Here is a 17697-nt window from a genome sequence, read left to right as displayed (position 1 = left end):
CCATCTCATGAAACTATTACTATTGATTGAAATATATTTTTGTGCGTAAATGGCTTGTATGCTACTGGTCGGTAGCATACAATCCTCCACTACCGCATGAGACCAGCTAATTCATCTTTAGCTGAAAAGCCCTGAGAAAGATCCTTCGCGTCTTAGACCGGATCCGAATTCGAACTATAACGGAGCTTACGTTGAAAGTATGTAAGTGTATTTTTTTAAATAAATGAAATAAATTATATAAACTGCTCACACAAGATATCAGTTGGCTGTAGGTTCTACAAATTTTCGTGTGTGTGGGAGTAATATAAAAATAAAAGTTTAAACAAGAACGCAATGCGCAAAACTTTAAGTTTGAAACAACCATCGTCATTACACATGAGCGGAAAATATAATCCAGGGAATAACGATAAATTAAAGTTCAATATTTAAACAGCCATAATTTCTTCTCTTTTTTGAAGATGGAATTCATGAAATCATATTTTACACTCGAAAACTGCAAGCTAAAAAGCAACAGGCGAATTCTCGCACTAAACGGAAAAGAAATTTAAACTGTGACAGTCGTGTGTCATACCAGCCAGCGACACAAACATCGTAATTAATTATTTTATTTAGGTGCAGCTAGAAAACGTCGAGTATAAAACCAAATAATAAAACAAAAGACACATCATTTATTAATGATATCTTTAGGACGCCAATCCAAATATACAGAGATTCCTACAATCAAATAAGAATTTTTCTCTCGTTGTCATGGAAATACTGAAGCATGTCGTCACATTCGTTCAAGTAGATAACACAAACAGCTAAATATGTTGAAATCATCGTACTTAAGTTTTCTTTCAGTTTACAAAAAGAGTGACAAATCCATTGCGAGGTCAGAATCTTAAGCATTCCACTTATCGCATTGAATTAATACTAAAATATTCAAGGAAATTATTGTTTTCAATAAGAGTTTAGCAACTGAAGGCAATGAACAGTTTAGAATTACACTAATTCACTTCACCGGTGTCACTGTTAGAGGCAATCGAACATTTTGATCTAATACGTGTAATTCAAAAATAACATCAGTTTATCAGGTAAATGAAACAGGAGATATAGTGTTCGCTTATTTTCCATGTCCTTCTTGAGAAGCTATAAATCTTACTAAGGAAGTTTTTTTTTTTCAATTAATTAATTATTCTTCACAGGAGTTGGATGAATTCCAACTTTGTCTGGATAAAACGTTCTCAACAATTCGACGGCTGCAGCTTTTCCATTAATTCATATTATAACTTAATTACGGAAGGTCATTGAACCTTTTCAAAGAATGCTGCTAGTCAGTCTAAGCAAAAAGAGATAATCATTAGGAAATGTATAGCAAAGAAAGAAAACAAATAAAGGTTATTACATTGGTGTGATATTTGTTTTTAAATTTCAATATAAGGACTGGCGCTCCATCGATTATGTCATTTTGTGTTGCGTGATAACAGGCTTATATTTGTTTTGTCAAATTTTCTTGATAATTTCTTTATCTATGAGATGTATATATAACTAGATTAGTACTATTTTCCTAAGTTTAAAAATTACGTATGCATTTATTCTTTGATGAAAATTTATTTATTTATTTATGCACAAAAATAATAACATATTAAATCCATCGCGTCTTTTATTTCCCAAAGGAAGAAGGACAAACCATTTATCTCTAAAGGTTTCAGGAATAGCGATCAGCTAGCTTCCATCTCCTGGTCTAACTCTAACATTAATTATTATTGTCTAAAGTAACGTGCTTTCTACGGAACATTTTTTGAGTCTACGGGATAAAAACTCTACTTTTTCATGATAGTGATCAACTAATTCTGGAACAGGTAGAAAAGGGACTTAGAAAAAATTCCACTATTCGGAAACTGGAACCGAAATTATAACTTCCATGTAATTTCGATCTGCCGTCTAGCGCTATCGATGCAAATACTATTTCCACAGGGGCGCGCAAGCCTCCATTATTTATTTGTGAGGGGGGGGGGATCTGGAAAGTTCTGATAAACACCTAGAACAAAACAGAAAAGAAAGAACATAAAAAGATACAAGAGTATAAAAACTTAGTTACATTCATAACTCTACTACTACAACAACTACTACTAGAATGTTCTTTCATTAGTTGCTTTAATGTCGTTTTGTTTTAGATGTTTATCAAAACTTTCCAGACCCCCCCCCCCCCATTATTTTATGGATCACTGGGAAGACAGACTAATTTAGCTAACTCAAGCTTAGGATAATGGAGAAAATAAAACTAACGACAGTCTAAAAAATTTCGGACAGTGTTTTCTCACATTCTGCAATAATTTTGTCATTAGCAACACTCATACCACATCAACCTGCAAAATCCTAAACAAGCAACAACACACAGGCTGAAGCACTTCGTCACTACTTCCAGAAAAGATGTGCGAAGAAATTACAATAAAATGAAATAACAAGTCTGCGTTTAGATTAAACTGCCAAACCAACTGTTACATTTGATAAGAAGACTCAAGAAAATATTAGAATAGAGGATACCATTCACAGTTTTTTATACTTTAGAATAGAATTATTTAACTCGAATTCCAACATTATTATATTTTAGAAATGGAATATTTTTGAAAACGCAGAGAAATCAACAAAGCGCGGGACTTTGTTGCTTGTTGCCAATGTGAGACTGCGATCCTCTTCTGGAACAAAAAAAGGACCTCACCCTGAATATGTAGTTCCAGAATTAAGAACGAAAAAGAGTGGTTTCATTCTCCATTCTACACACACACTAAAAGGTTTAAATACGCAACTATAAGCTGTTTTATTTATTTATTAATTTTTTAAAATTATTTTCCCGGAAATTGTAGCTTTTCTTCACAACACGACGAACAGATCTATGACTTGACGATAAGATATAAATACACCATTTCTAAATAATCGTAGTTCTTTAGCGCTAATTATGAAACAGTGTAAATTCGTTCACCACAGAACGAAGCACCTCAAAGAACTCGTTGCTGCATGAACGTCTCTAAAGGAAACGGTAAACATGAAATTATATTTGAAGGCCTCGTTGAAAGTGGGCAGATTGTTGTCAGTAGGAAAAAACGTTTCACTACTCTGAGAGAAAACCGGTTTGATTTTTCTTATTGGACAGCTGAGGGTTTTAAAATAATCTACAAATGAATCCTTTTTGGTTCAAGTAAGAATCTGATTTCCAAAGATTTATAACTCTCTCTCTCTTCTATTTGTTTTTCACATAACACAAACACTTTAGTATTATTTCAAGGCACAAATTTAATTGATGGATTGGAAACAAGCATCGAGTTTTCATTAATAAATGTTTATTTCATATTTGGTATGCATAATTTCGATGTAAAATTGGGTAAAAATAATTTAAAATTCTAAGTAACTCTTTCAGCATAAAGGCAGGTTTAATCGTGCCATCTTTCCTCAATCAAAACACATCCAGGCCATTCTATTAAACCTTATTATATATATATATAAGAAATATTTTCTTAAATTATATTTTAGTATTTCTTAAGAAAAGTATGTCATACTTTTTTATTATTTTTACATATTTTATTTGCTAAATATTTAAAATTAAGTTATATGTATTTTTTTTAAATTTAAGATACATCAAAATTTATTTATTATTAATTAATCATTAATACTTTAAAAAAGTTTAGTTAATACGGTTTTTGATTGACTATTTGTTCAGCTTTGTTCGTGATACTGGTTGATGAGGTATGTCGAGTATATTTAGTGTTCGGCATCTTTTCTTTAGTGTCTGTGAGTAGCAATAGCTAATCAACAGGTAAGCAGTAATTTAAATTATGGAAAATCTTAATATATATAAATAGATGAGCAGAAGGGGGGGGGGGATATGGGCTTGGTGGTCTCGCCACCAAAAGAACTCAAGGAAGAACATGCGGGTAAAAAACGGAACCGAAGAGGTAGGTGGAGATGAAAAGATGGATGGTGACATTTCTGAAACAAATACTTCTAATACTAGTAAAGAGAGGTACCTTTAGTCATTTTAAGCCAAAATATTGCCTACTCGGGCAAAAAAAAAAAAACACGGATGACGGCATAAAGATTCAGCTATCTACAGTTGTAAACTATTGTCATCTAACCAAAGTAATGGATAATGATGCCGTTTCAATATCACACATTCTACCTCTGCTCTGAAAAAACCTAAATGTCGTTCTGAGAGTGTTACTGAGGAGATAGCTATCATGGTTTGCCTCCGATTAAAGTGAGCATGATGTATAGAGCTGAAAATAGACCAATGACGCTTGTGTTCGTGGAAATTCACAACCTCCGTAATATATCTATGAATTAACATCTATCTGTGGGTTCAAGATAATGCTTGAACCTTTAAGAAAAAGAACATCAGTAGGGCAATGCCACAGATGTCAGAAATATGGTCATGCTCAGAAGCTATGTAGAGAGTGTGGAGAATGTAGAAAAAAACCAAGCAACTAACATCTGTGCCAAGCCTAGAACCAAACCGGCCAGATGTTTCAATTGCAATGTACCCCATCCCGTTACTTACAAAAGATGTATCGTCTACCCAAAATAGTTTGATAGTGAGTAATAATCAGACTTCCTCTCAACCTATTACGCAGTTAAAGGAAGATGAATTTCCTCAGACTCAAACAATATCTAAAAATTAAGAAGATAGACATCAATTGATGCAGCACGTCCCAAGAAAACAACATGCCAGGATCAAACACATCCTAACCTGACTACGGCCATTATCACCTCTCTAGCTACCAGGCTTCAAGATTTCAGTAAATCAAGCCCACCACTGAACATGAAAAAGATTCCTCAACAGACACTCTATATTCTAACTGCACTTAGTAATGAATCGAAATAAATTTCTTCCAAATTCCCTTTTAATTGTCCCTCGGAATGGCAAAGGCCTCTCCAACAAAACTATTGAACTACAAAAATTTTCACTGAATTACAATCCGGATATTATACTAATAAGTGAGACTCATTTACGAACCAGCAAATAATCAGAAATTGAGAGGATACCTGCTCTACAGAAATGACTGACTTGATTACAGAGGCGATTGGACTACCCTTTTTGTTAAAAACTACGTTAAACACAATGCAATAACTAACCGTCCAAGCACAAATTTAGAGATTAACGGCAACGAAGTCTATATTATACCAACACAGCTGTAAGCTCAAATTCTATGCTGCGTACAACTTACCGACCAACACTTTACTGTTGGCTGATTTAGACGCAGTTCTATTCATCAGGGAATCCATCATCATCATCGCTAGGGATCTGAATTCTAAACACCCAACTTGGAATTGCAAAACAACAAATAAAAACGGTCGCATACTATATAATTACACAAACTACAATGGCAACTCAGATTTTTTAGATACTGCTATCCTACAGAGCGTCAAATATCAATACCAGTTACAAACACTGAGTGAGCTGTCCTCAGATAACAACGCTATCCTAAGAAAGATTACGGTAATTGGACCACATGTTTTTCATTAAGATAAATAACAAAAAAAAAAAACCGACAAGTTTCGTAAGTCTTTTCACTTACATCTTCAGGGGTCAAAGGTAACTAAAAGTTTAAACAAAGAAATGAGAAATTACTCAAAATAGTTCATTCTATGCAGTTATGGCCGTATAACTTTCATTAAATTAAATATTCGAATGCAGATTCAGTGCAATACTAAGTTTGAAACAATGCTGGATGCTGCCATGTTCTGATATTCACGTTCACATTGTCCAAGGACTGACTCGGGTATATTTTTTATCAATGCTGACCAAACTTGGTTTAGAATTAGGCCCTGATTTTTGTTGCATTGCGTTGAAATTCTAAGCATGTTTGCAACTTCTTTAAATTTCCTTATGTAACAATTTTTTTTAATGTAAGAAATGTTTAGTTTATTTTTTGCCAGAGTACATTATGGCCGGTGGAAGTTGTATGGTATGCTAGGCCTGATTTGTGTTCTCTTCTTTTTTGCACATCTTTTTGGTGTTCGTTCATGCGAATTTCCCCTGATCTTCCCGTCTGTCCTACGTAGCAGATGCCACAGGAACAATGAATTTTATAAACATCTGGTTGTGGAGGTTTAGGGGGATGTAGAAATCTTGAAATTGTTTCAAGCGGTAGAAAAGAAAAGCAACTTTGATGATGTTATGTTTGTTTAGTAATTTGGCCATTTTGTCTGTAACATTATTGATGTATGGAAGCGTGATTGCGTTCTTGAAATCTTGCTTTTGCGATATGCTTGCAGGAGGTGTGTTCAGGATTTTTTTGATTGTCTTAGGTTCTTAACCATTTTTTTTTGAGGATCTGTGTTAAATATTGAAATTCTTCATTTCTCTGTTTTTCTGTGCTGGAAATATTATAAGTTTTGTCCCTCGAGGTTTTAATTAAAATTAGATGGAGAAGGATAATTTATTATCTTTTCCATTGACTTCTATTAGGATATCAAGAAAAGGAAGTTTTTTATGTTCTTCTTGTTCCAAAGTAAATTTTATGTTGTTGTGTATATTATTCAGGTAATCTTTGAAAGCAGTTAATTCCTGTGTTTTTCCTGGCCATATGATGAAAATATCATCTATATAGCGTAACCAAATTTTCTATTTTTTATGATAATTGTTTAAAGTATTATTTTCAAATTGTTCCATATATAGGTTAGCTAAAGCTGGGGGTGGGGGCATAGCCACTCCTTTTTGTTACCAAAATTGGTCTTGATACATGAAAAAAATATTTTTTATGCAATGTCCGGAGGAAAGAGATCTTCAAGGAGATTCACTGTTTCATTTCTGGGAACATTTGTAAACAGGGTGATTACATCCAAACTTGCTAAGATGTCTCAAGGTCTTATGCATATATCCTTTACTTTCTCAATAAATTTGCGCACTGTTCTTAATGAAAGATTTTTGTTTTTCCTATGTGTGGTAAAATCATGTTGGCGAGGTGTTTTGCCAAATTCGAGATCTGAGCGTCTCTTCCATCCACATCTTCCATCGGTCTTAAAGGAATACCTACCTTGTGTATTTTTGATACACCACATATTCTTGGAACTAATGGACGTTTTGATTGTAGAGTTCGTTTTAGTTCTTCAGTCTAATTGGGTATTTTTTTTAACTAGATCATTGATTTTATTGTGAGCTCGACAGGTGGGATCTCTGTCTAAAAGTTTATAGGTATCAGAATCTTCAAGAAGAGGTTTTTTTTTTGTTTTAATCCTCAGAGTTCAAAACTCTGGCAAAAACAAACATGTCTTACATTGAATCACATTGCTACATAAGGAAATTTAAAGAAGCTTCAAACATGCTTAGAATTCCAACGCAATGCAACAAAAACCAGGGCTTTATTCTACACCAAGTTTGGTCAGTATAGATAACAAAATATAAGCATTGGGAAAATAAGTTAACATCTCTTAATCCGAAAGATCATTCAATCTGAAATTTTTTAAAAAAAATCTCAGAAGCAAACAGAGATCTCTCTCCCCTATGGAATCCGATCAGGATTCAGCATACACTCACTGATACTAAAAAGCAGAAGCTATAGGAAGTAATCTGGAAAAATTTAAAATGTGTCTAACATGACGACGCAGCTTCTAGTTTAGAAGCTGCGTCGTCATGTTAGACACATTAAAATAGCGTAACAAAAAATAAAATCTGATTAACCCTACTTCGCAAGCCGGAATAATTAACATCATCAAGTATTTCAACAACAAAAATGCACCAGGTCTGGATGGTATCGAAAACATCACATCAAATCGCTACAGCGCAAAGCTATGCTGCATCTTGCAACATCACAAATGCAATCGTAAGAATACAATATTTCCCTCTTTCCTGGAAAATTGCTGACATTATACCCGTTCACACACCACGCAAAGATCCACATTTGCCTGAGAATTATCGTCCTATCAGCGTGCTATCCAATCTAGAAAATATTGCCGAAAAAAATTATCCTCACCAGACTGCAATAATCACCAGACAAATTAAATATCATACAAAATGAACAATCCACTTTTCGTCAGAATCACAGTACCACCCAGGAAATTCATTGTTAAGTGTATATATTACTGCAGGATACAATTGAAAACAACACACCGGTCCTGTATTTCTTGATATTAAGAAGGCTTTTGTTAAAATTTGGCACAATGATCCACTTTAAAAATTCATTACTGCCAACATATCAACGAATATGATACGTTTAATCAAATCATACCTTACCGATAGAAAAATGCAGGTCATTATTAATGGAAAAAGCTCTACCGAAAGTAAAATTTTGGCTAGACTTCCACGAGGATCCTTACTGGCCCCGCTTTCGTTGGCAATCTACGTGGTAGGTATTCCACAGAACCCTATGGCGTGCATTACGGCTTTATACGCAGAGGATACGGCAGTATTAGCTAGATCACTCCGTTCTTACCTTGTAATAAAAAAAATAACAACTTCAAAACAGTATTTCAATGTTCGAAAAATATTGCTACACTTTTTTTGAGGGTTTACTTAGAGTCTCTAGACTGAGAACTATTTTTCACCAGACGGCTAACATCTCTCAAAGGATGGTAGTCTATTTAATACCAAAATCCCATGGCAAACAGAAACCAAATATCTCGGGTGACTCCTATACAAAATATTTCAGTAATCATATTAGGCACGTCTGTGCGAAAGTATCCGAAACTATCGCTCAACTCTATTCCTTGATTAATTAAATACGAAGAAGAAACTGTTACCCTATCTGATGGTGATTCGTCCTATAATTACCTCCGCCTCTGCAGCTAGGAGCTATACCTCCAAAGTCAACATACTAAAATTACGAGTTCAAAACAAGTGCTTGCGGATGATATTAGATGCTCCATGGTTCATCAGAAACGAACAGATTCATCATTATACCAATATTCCATATATCGCTTCATTCCTTCACTCTCTCTAGCAGTCAAGTTCTTTTTAAATGCGGCCATGTATCCTGACCAACTGATCCAACAAGCTGCGGACTACAGTGAATATATAACCCCTACAAGTACAAAAGACCCAAAGTACTTTACATTTCAATGATATCCTTTAATCCCTCAGCCCCTCACAGGAAGAGATTAATGCTCAAAAATTGCTCTAAACAACACATCTTCCGTTTCAGATAACGGGGATATTAAAAGCGGTCAGCTTCCTTCTTTTGCAACCTTCATGACAAGTAGAAATATTCAATTAATGAGTAATTACGAAACGAATTTCTCATACTTCTTGCGATAATGAATAAATGCAGTTTAATCGGAAATCAGATCGACATATCACCCTCGGCTATTTGTAAACAAAGTGCACTCTAACATTTTGCTTGCAATACGGATAGAGCTAAACAACAACATGCACAAACTGAAACACAAAGTTAATTTCGAAGCTTGTGTTTTGAGAAAGTTCAATGTTTATTACCTAAAGCAGGAGAATGAATTAGATGACTCTTGTTTTGTCCAAGGTACTATAGGTTTGCAACATTTCGTAGATGGAAATTTTCAAAAAATATACAGATGCATCTAAGAGTCATGCCTTCATTTCCAAAATTTTTACTTATCAGTAATAATTTAAAAAAAAATATTTTCAGCACAATAGTTTCAAAACCACTGCTTCTGCTTTCATTGACATATTTATGAATACGAAACGAGAGGATAATGATCTTTCAATTGCTTCACCGCAGTTTGTAATTCATAACATAAGTCGCTCTTCCTCGCTCTGTAGTTGTCCTCTGAAAGTTCTATAATTAGGTTACATTTCAGTGGTTTCTTACACTTATTCACTGCAGCTGAATACGAGAGCTGAGTTCTCAGATCATTATCTGGTAAACCTGTTCGTCTCATCTAATCCAGAAAATATTCTGGCATGCTCTAATTATTACTTGAATTTCCCTTAGCAAATTTCCAACTCACTGTCGTTTTGCTGTGTAGTTTCGTGAAAATAAAAACAGGAACGATTGTATTTTCTTTAATATGAAATCCACAGATAAGCAGCTCATCGAATTCGTTTTCGTTTTAATAAGTGATTCCTAACGAGCTTGTATTTCCTTTAATCGTTTTCATTTCTAAAAACATTTTTACAACAAACTGAACACAGTTGGTAACCAAGTTAGACCTCCTTTGCTGTGATCACTGCAGCAAACCTGCGGGAGCATACTTTTCACAATCGTACAATGGTGATCAATGAAAAGTTTGGACCATTTGACCATTCTTCCTGTATGCATGTAATGAGGTTCTGGATATTGTTGTGGGGCGGACGTCTCTTGACCGTAGCCGACACTCTAGTTCATTCAACAGATGCTCAATAGAGTTGAGATCAGGGCTCTGTGGAAGCCAGTCCACAAATCACGCAATAATAGCAGCAACCTTATGACACGGTGCACTACACAGCATTGCTGTCCAGAATATTCAGATAGCCCTCGGAGACAGCAGGGTGCTTCCTTCCTGTGGGTGCGCGCGCGAAGTTTCTCATCGGCATGGTATCGATGAGAAATGTTATATTGGTTATTTTTAGATGTCTTTCGAATATTATTTATACTGTTAGAAAATGTTTGAACTTCGATACGTGAATTTTTAGAGGATCGATAAGAAAGCAGTTCACATAACTACTTCTTTTGCACAAATATGGTCAATGTTTGCATACATTCATGACGATTACTGAGGCAAAAGTAAAAGTGTCAAAGTGAAGAAAATATTAATAATTCATTCCAAGCAGACAAATCCTACGAGAACTGACATTATCGTAGATTTGTTACATAAAATTTCTGAATAATCAATAGTAAAGTATTTATATTTTGGAAAATGTTTCCGAGATGAGACATTACGACATTTGCACACCTAAAAACGTGGATGGTTTAGGAATTATGTAACTTTTTTTTTTCATTTGAGTTATGCACAGAATCATGATTCTGCTGAGAAAGGTAGAGGGAATTCGAAATTTTTCAAAGAATTTAATTCCGTTTTAAATTCTAATTAAAAAAAAAGCGCAAATTTCTTATTTTTGGTTTACATATTAGCAGTTGGAATTGAATATGAAGAAGATTGTTCAAGTAATCGCCTTCTTATTAAATTTTTGTGTCATCGTTTATATTAGTTTTGACAGTTAATTTGAGAAATGATTAACGGTGATTGGTTATATAAGTACTGCTCTTCATGATCATCAGTATGGTCGTGTTTCAATAAGCAATTTTGTGAACTGTTTAGAATGTTCATTTAGCTAGTTATAACTTTATTATCAGCGAATATAATTTCAAGAGTGATCTACAGAAGTCCTCGTATGAATATTGAGGTTTACTTACCTAAAACGTAGTTGACAAACAGAAAATCCAAAGTATAGACATTTTTTGTAACCATACAGATGAAAATTTTGGATTAGTTTCTTGATATTTATTACCGTAGATGGGCTAAGGATTAAATAATCATTTCTACGCTACAAAATATGGTAAATTTGTAAACTTTCAAAATTTCAAAATAGGTTTAATGTTTCTAATTTATTTTATTGTATCGTAATGGAAAATATAATAGTAATAATAAAAGTGGTTATAACAGGCACTTTAAGAGCCCACGACCTTCCAGGCATCCTAGGATTTCGTAACCATAACTCCAGGATAAGCTGGTTAGTCTTAAAAGTGTTCTTTGTCTGTAGATTGCATTTGGCCTGATTGCGGGACGAAGAACCCGAGTTTACAGGAGAAAAAAAAACTCTGCCACCTCTTCATGAGACCGTCTATCTCACCTCCAGTTGAAAGCCTCGATAAAGATTCTTTATGTTCTAGACAGTATTCGAACCCAAGTCTTTGCAGGTAAAGAACTTCGTCTATACTGACCGAGCTACGAAGACTCTAATGGTAAATAAAGTAATTTAAAAACACCGTCGTTATGATCATTATTGGTGTAAAAAATACTGTGAACAGAAGTTTTTAAAATAAAACGGTTCATAACGGTTCACTTTTAAAAAAAATATTTCTGTTCGATAGTTATACTAAAACTGAAATATGCTATTTTTTTGGAAGACACTTAATAGATAGATATATATTTATTTAATAGTGCTGTTTTCTTGCTAAATCACAGAGAATTTCATGTGAGAATAGAGAAGCAATACTTTTGAAGAGTGTGCAAATGTCAAGTCCTTCCCCCCTTTCGGGATCGGGTATTATAATTTTAATGGGAGCATATGTTAACATTTGTCGCGTTACTAATACAGTATTCTAGTGGAAACACATTACAGACAATTTTATACAACAGCGGTGTCCAGTTTAACATAATAATAATTGATATATATGACTAAGTTTAAGGTGATAAAATGGGAAATAGTCAGGCCTTCATTATAGTTTAATGATCATCGAAAAGTAGATCCTGAATTTTTGCGAGAGAAGAATTTACGCTGTTATTCACAAACGTTGAAGTAATTGGAGTTGGCAATTTCTGTTCAGTTGGAGAATATTATAAATGTTGCTACTGTTTCCCATTTCGTTCCATTACTCAAATGCTACTCTCCTTGGCCAGGAAATGAATCCGATATTTAGAGTCTATTGTGAAAACTGCACTTCTCTCACTTCATCTGCATGTGTTATTCAGTTCCCCACTTTCCATTATAACCCGGGTGAGATCAATCGCCACGTGCAACTTTTATGGGAACATTCTTCTTTTGTTGCAGATGTTCATTCGATTTTTTCACAAAAGAAAAATAATCGGATTCTGTCAGTGCAGTAAGGAATCATTAATACACTTAAGTAGTTTAACAAAACGGGCTGAGCAGTTGAATATAAAAAAATTCTCTCATAGGATATAAAACTGTGATACTGCTTACAACACACACACACACACACACACACAAAGCTACACTGAGGCATGTTAGAGAAACTGAGATCTGATTGATCCTCCACAAGACTTGTTCATGTTGAACTGCCGAATTATTCTTTTGCTACCGGAGCCAGAAATCATATCGCTTTGAAGAGATCTTCTAGACCACATCTTTACCGTAAGGATAGCTACAAGTGCGTATGAAAAGATTAATTTTGGAACCAACTGTAGTTTGATGCCAAACTCATCAAATACATGTCAAACAGAGAACGTATTTTCCAGTATTTATTATACAAAATAGAAGTAATACTAATAACAGCTTTGTACTCATCATACACACAAGCTCCACCCCCTTCTCGTAGTAGATCACCAACGTTCGTCTTGGTTTCGAAAGGCTTGCCAACTCATCAAAAATATATTATTATTATTTTTATTTGACACCTCCAGGGAGTCCAAAGACTCATCGAAGGAGGGCACCTGCTCCACAACTCTGTCTCCACCACTAAATCCACCAACTGACCGCCACTATACCAACGCCATCTACCACCGACCACTACTACTAGTATTTTCACAGACAATCACAAACATCCATGCCCACAGCGGGATTTGAACCTACAGCCATTCGGCTGGAGAGCGGATACGCTAACCACTCTGCCAGCCAGACTGGCAAGTCATACTGTAAGTCAACAGCCAGCGATCTTGTGAGTCCACTGGATAAAATGGCTGCTAAGTCCATTTTATATTGCAGCAATATAGTTCCTATCACTTACAATGTTCTCAATGAAAGACCTTTTGTTGAACTATAAAATCTGAAATGTTTTCTTGACAAACATTCGAAATGTTTACAAAATGATTGCACTATTTTATTATTTAATTATTTAAAATTTTAAAATACTTTCATGGATAACTGATTGGGTGATTTTCCAATTAGGTTTGCTATTTCGAATTGATTATAATATTTCTTTTCATTAAACAGTTTGGAAAATCATTCCAGTTGAAATCTTGTCATATATTCTAAAGTTATGTAGTTTCCTCTTTATAGAGTATAATTTATTTTATCGTCTTCTCGTCTAATTTGCTGCTCTGGTAGAATAAGTCGATAGCCTCTTCGCTTTAAACTTCGAAACTGCGAACCCTTACCACCCCTGCCGATGGTGGGGGTTCGCAGTTTCAACTGTAGCATAGATTTTTGTTCATGACTTTAGAAGGAACTGATTTTCATCGCTCAGTGTAACATCCCCTGCCTACTCGTATGAAAGAAATGAAGTCGTTTAAAATAGAATGTTTGGTTTTTGATGCATGGATTCCGCACTATCTAATCCTGAGCCCATCCACTGTGTAATAACTTATCAAGAATTGAATTCAAACCCTCAGATTTTGTGAATATTTGCGGAAATGCTAAAAAAAAAAAAAACATCTTCAGAAAATACCTTGAAGAAGAAAGATGTATTCAAATTCTTGGTGAAATTCAATGGTCATGTCAGTTTGAACCATTCAAATCCTTTCAGATACAATGATCTCATGTTTACCTTACAGATATGCTTTTACTAAATGAATTACTAAACATTTAAATTCTAAATTCTTGGTGTGAAACCTATATGTTATGTAGGTTTCACACCAAGAAAAGTTAAAAAAATATTCTTGGTGTGAAACCTACATAACATAATTTTTACTACATAACATAATTTTTTAAAACTACACCTGAAGTTTTAACAATGAAACATATTACGCATAACATTACCAATAATAAAGTAGCATGCCTGTTATAGAAATAAGTCGTTTATTAAAATTTAGTATTCTCCCCATTCACTGAGGGTTTTTTTTTCTTTTCAGAAACTATCTAATACAATTTGCAAATGTCTGTATGCTCTGGGAAACCCTTATGAGTTTTCTCGGAACCTGAAAGTTTCGCGCATCATAATATAAGAAAAACTGGTCCAATGTCAGAAATATTTTCTAAAAAGTTCCCAGAAAAACAAGAGAAAATATTTCTTAGGAAAGGATGCAAAATATCATAATCAAAGCTCTAAACCTGTGGCACGCTTAACATAAAATGTTAGCCATCGTCACTTCATCAAACTTAAAATCATTATTTTAAGATTCTTTTGAGCGTCTTTGTCATTTATTGCTTAAAGGCATTATGGATACATATTCTACAATCAGATATTCAGTAACTGTCAGCTGTTTAAAGGCACCGAAATGGAATCCTGACACTACACCATTCCCTCCCCTGTAATTTACAAACCGGCATTGGAAAACTCTTGATGGGTGAAACCATCATACTATTTGCCGGAAATGTGAATGTACATGCGTAGTTTTAGTGGTAATTTGTTTAGTATTAAAAGTAAAAAGATCTACCTTTGAACATGTACCTCCAACTTTGGTGCTAATATTAGATGCTTGTTTCAGGTAGTTTTAAATGAATTTTTTTAAAAATAATCAAGTATAAGTGCAAAATTTATTTATTTCTCTAAGAAGAAAAAAGAAATAAATCCAATTTTATTTTCTTCTTCTCTTATGCCAATGAGAATAGTTGGATTTTTCGTAAGCAACGTTTTTTTGTATAAAGAATTATTTTGAAATTTGGAAAAGAATTTGCTTATAAGAATAATTCCTGAAATATGTAATTTGATGACGCTCTGGGGTTTAAAATTCTAAAGATTTTAAGAGAGAACAATTTTGGCAGACTGAACCAACAATACCATTTTATATCTTTAAATACATTCAGGGAATAAATATCAATACATTCTTAAAATTTAAAGTGTGATATTCTCTTTGAATTTAATGAGTACTAACGCACTACATGCAAGCATAATCTGCATCGCTACAACTAGAATGCCTTTATAAACGGTTACAAACTAGTTGTAGCGATGCAGATTATGCTTGCATGTAGTGCGTTAGTACTCATTAAATTCAAAGAGAATATCACGCTTTAAATTTTAAGAATGTATATTCATGTTGAATATACAAATAGGAAATAGAACAACTACCATAAATAACATGAATTAAAGAGTTTCATACAAAGTAAGGAAATAAATGCATTTGTTTTATAAGGTACGAAACTATTCGCTGGAATGTTTTATTTTAAATAAATTTAATCTTACAATAATAGAATGAATAGCTCAGAAAATAAGTATCCTTATTTTCTTTTCTTTCTGAGGACTGAACTTCAGAAACTAGTAAGAGTTGGTCTAAACCAATAAAACTACAACAATTTCCCAAGGAATGGGAATTATTCAGAGCTCCATCTCAAAATACAAAACTTCGAAGACAACTGATATTGTGGCTTTTTCCACCGGAAAAACAGAAAATAGCGATGAGGGAACTCGCTATCCAGTTATATAATATTCTGCTCCCAGCAGTGGCTTCCAGTTATATAATATTCTGCTCCCAGCAGTGGCTTCCCAAATACATTCGGGAACAGACGGCACAATTTTTCAACGTACTGTGCAAGCATATTATTCAGCAGACAACGCTAAAGTAGATATTATAAAACGTAAGGGTTCTTCGTTTTCAGCACCGCGGTAGGTGAGGTTAACAACGACCGAAATCGTTTCTTGCTTTTGTTTCATATATTCCCTTCTTGAAAGAAATTGAAAAGATAGAAAGAAAAATTATATTTAGAAAGTAGGGCAATAACATACGCTGCCGCGTTTTACTTGTCTGCACTCTAAAAGTGGTTCAAGTGATGTACAGTTTTGTTCCCAGTGGAAGCGGGAAATGGGTAACAGTTGCGTTGAGCAGACTGAAGTTATTGGACTTTCAACTATTCTTTATTTTTGACAATTGAAGTTTTACGCTCCACACTAAATTGATTGCGATGTTACTAGCTTAAGAGTTTTGCTGACCTTAGAGTAAGTGTGAATAGGTGATGTTTCATGTAGGAGCTCACAAAAACTTTATTTCTCAAATGGTTCACATTTATGCTTTGCTACATTTAATTGATTTGCTATGCGCACATACCGTTTAATTGTTTCTTTAAAAGTCATGCGCGCGCACATAACCCACACGCACTTCACCGAAAGGGACTGGTTTTTTTATTTTTGATAAAGCGCAGATGATTGTCCTCCTGCTTTGCGAACAGACAAACCAACCTGAGAACACACATACCCATTTAACAAACAAAACTCCTTCCATGATCATGGTTTACTTAGCATAGACTTAGCTAATCATACCGAACTATACAAAAACGCAGACACAGTTAGTAGTATACCAGGCACTAGTGACCAGATCAAGATCAAGATAAGATAAGGAATCATGACGTGATTGGTTGTTCATTTGATGACGTCATTGTAGGCGTGACGTCATGAGTTTGGAATATTAGGAATTTCCCTGGAGGCATATGTGTCAGTTGGGTTAAATTTTTTTTGTGTTTTGACCAGATCAAGATCAAGATAAGATAAGGAATGGTGATCATTGGTGACGTCATTGTGCGCGTGATGTCATGAGATTGGAATGTTTAGAATTTCCCTGTGGGCATATATGTCAATAGCTTCAGTTCTTGTGTTTTGGTTCGCGTATGGAATTATGGGTGATGGTAGAGATAAGGATTCGTGTTGTGATTGGTGGGACATTAGTGACCAGATGAAGATCAAGATAAGATAAGGAATCGTGCCGTGGGTGTGTGTTGTTTTCAGATGAAGATAAGTGACATCATTTGTTAGTTGTAAATAAGTGACGTTGTTGTTTTGAATGGAAAAAGGGAGATATATTAGTGGATAAGAAATTGTGTCGTGATTGATGGAACACTTCTAATAAGATCAAGATCAAGATAAGATAAGGAATCGTGACGTGGATGTTTCTTATTATAGATTTTAGAATGTTTGGAATTTCGCTAGGGCCCTCGTCTGTCAGGGACATCACGTGGTGTGTTTGGTGATATTTAGAGATAAGAATCGTGACGTTATGTGT

The sequence above is a fragment of the Typopeltis vanoorti genome, chromosome 4, assembly GCF_054136105.1.
Source record: "Typopeltis vanoorti isolate ZY-2024b chromosome 4, IOZ_Tvanoo_1.0, whole genome shotgun sequence".
NCBI lineage: Eukaryota > Metazoa > Arthropoda > Arachnida > Uropygi > Thelyphonidae > Typopeltis > Typopeltis vanoorti.
This window is presented reverse-complemented; position numbering follows the sequence as displayed.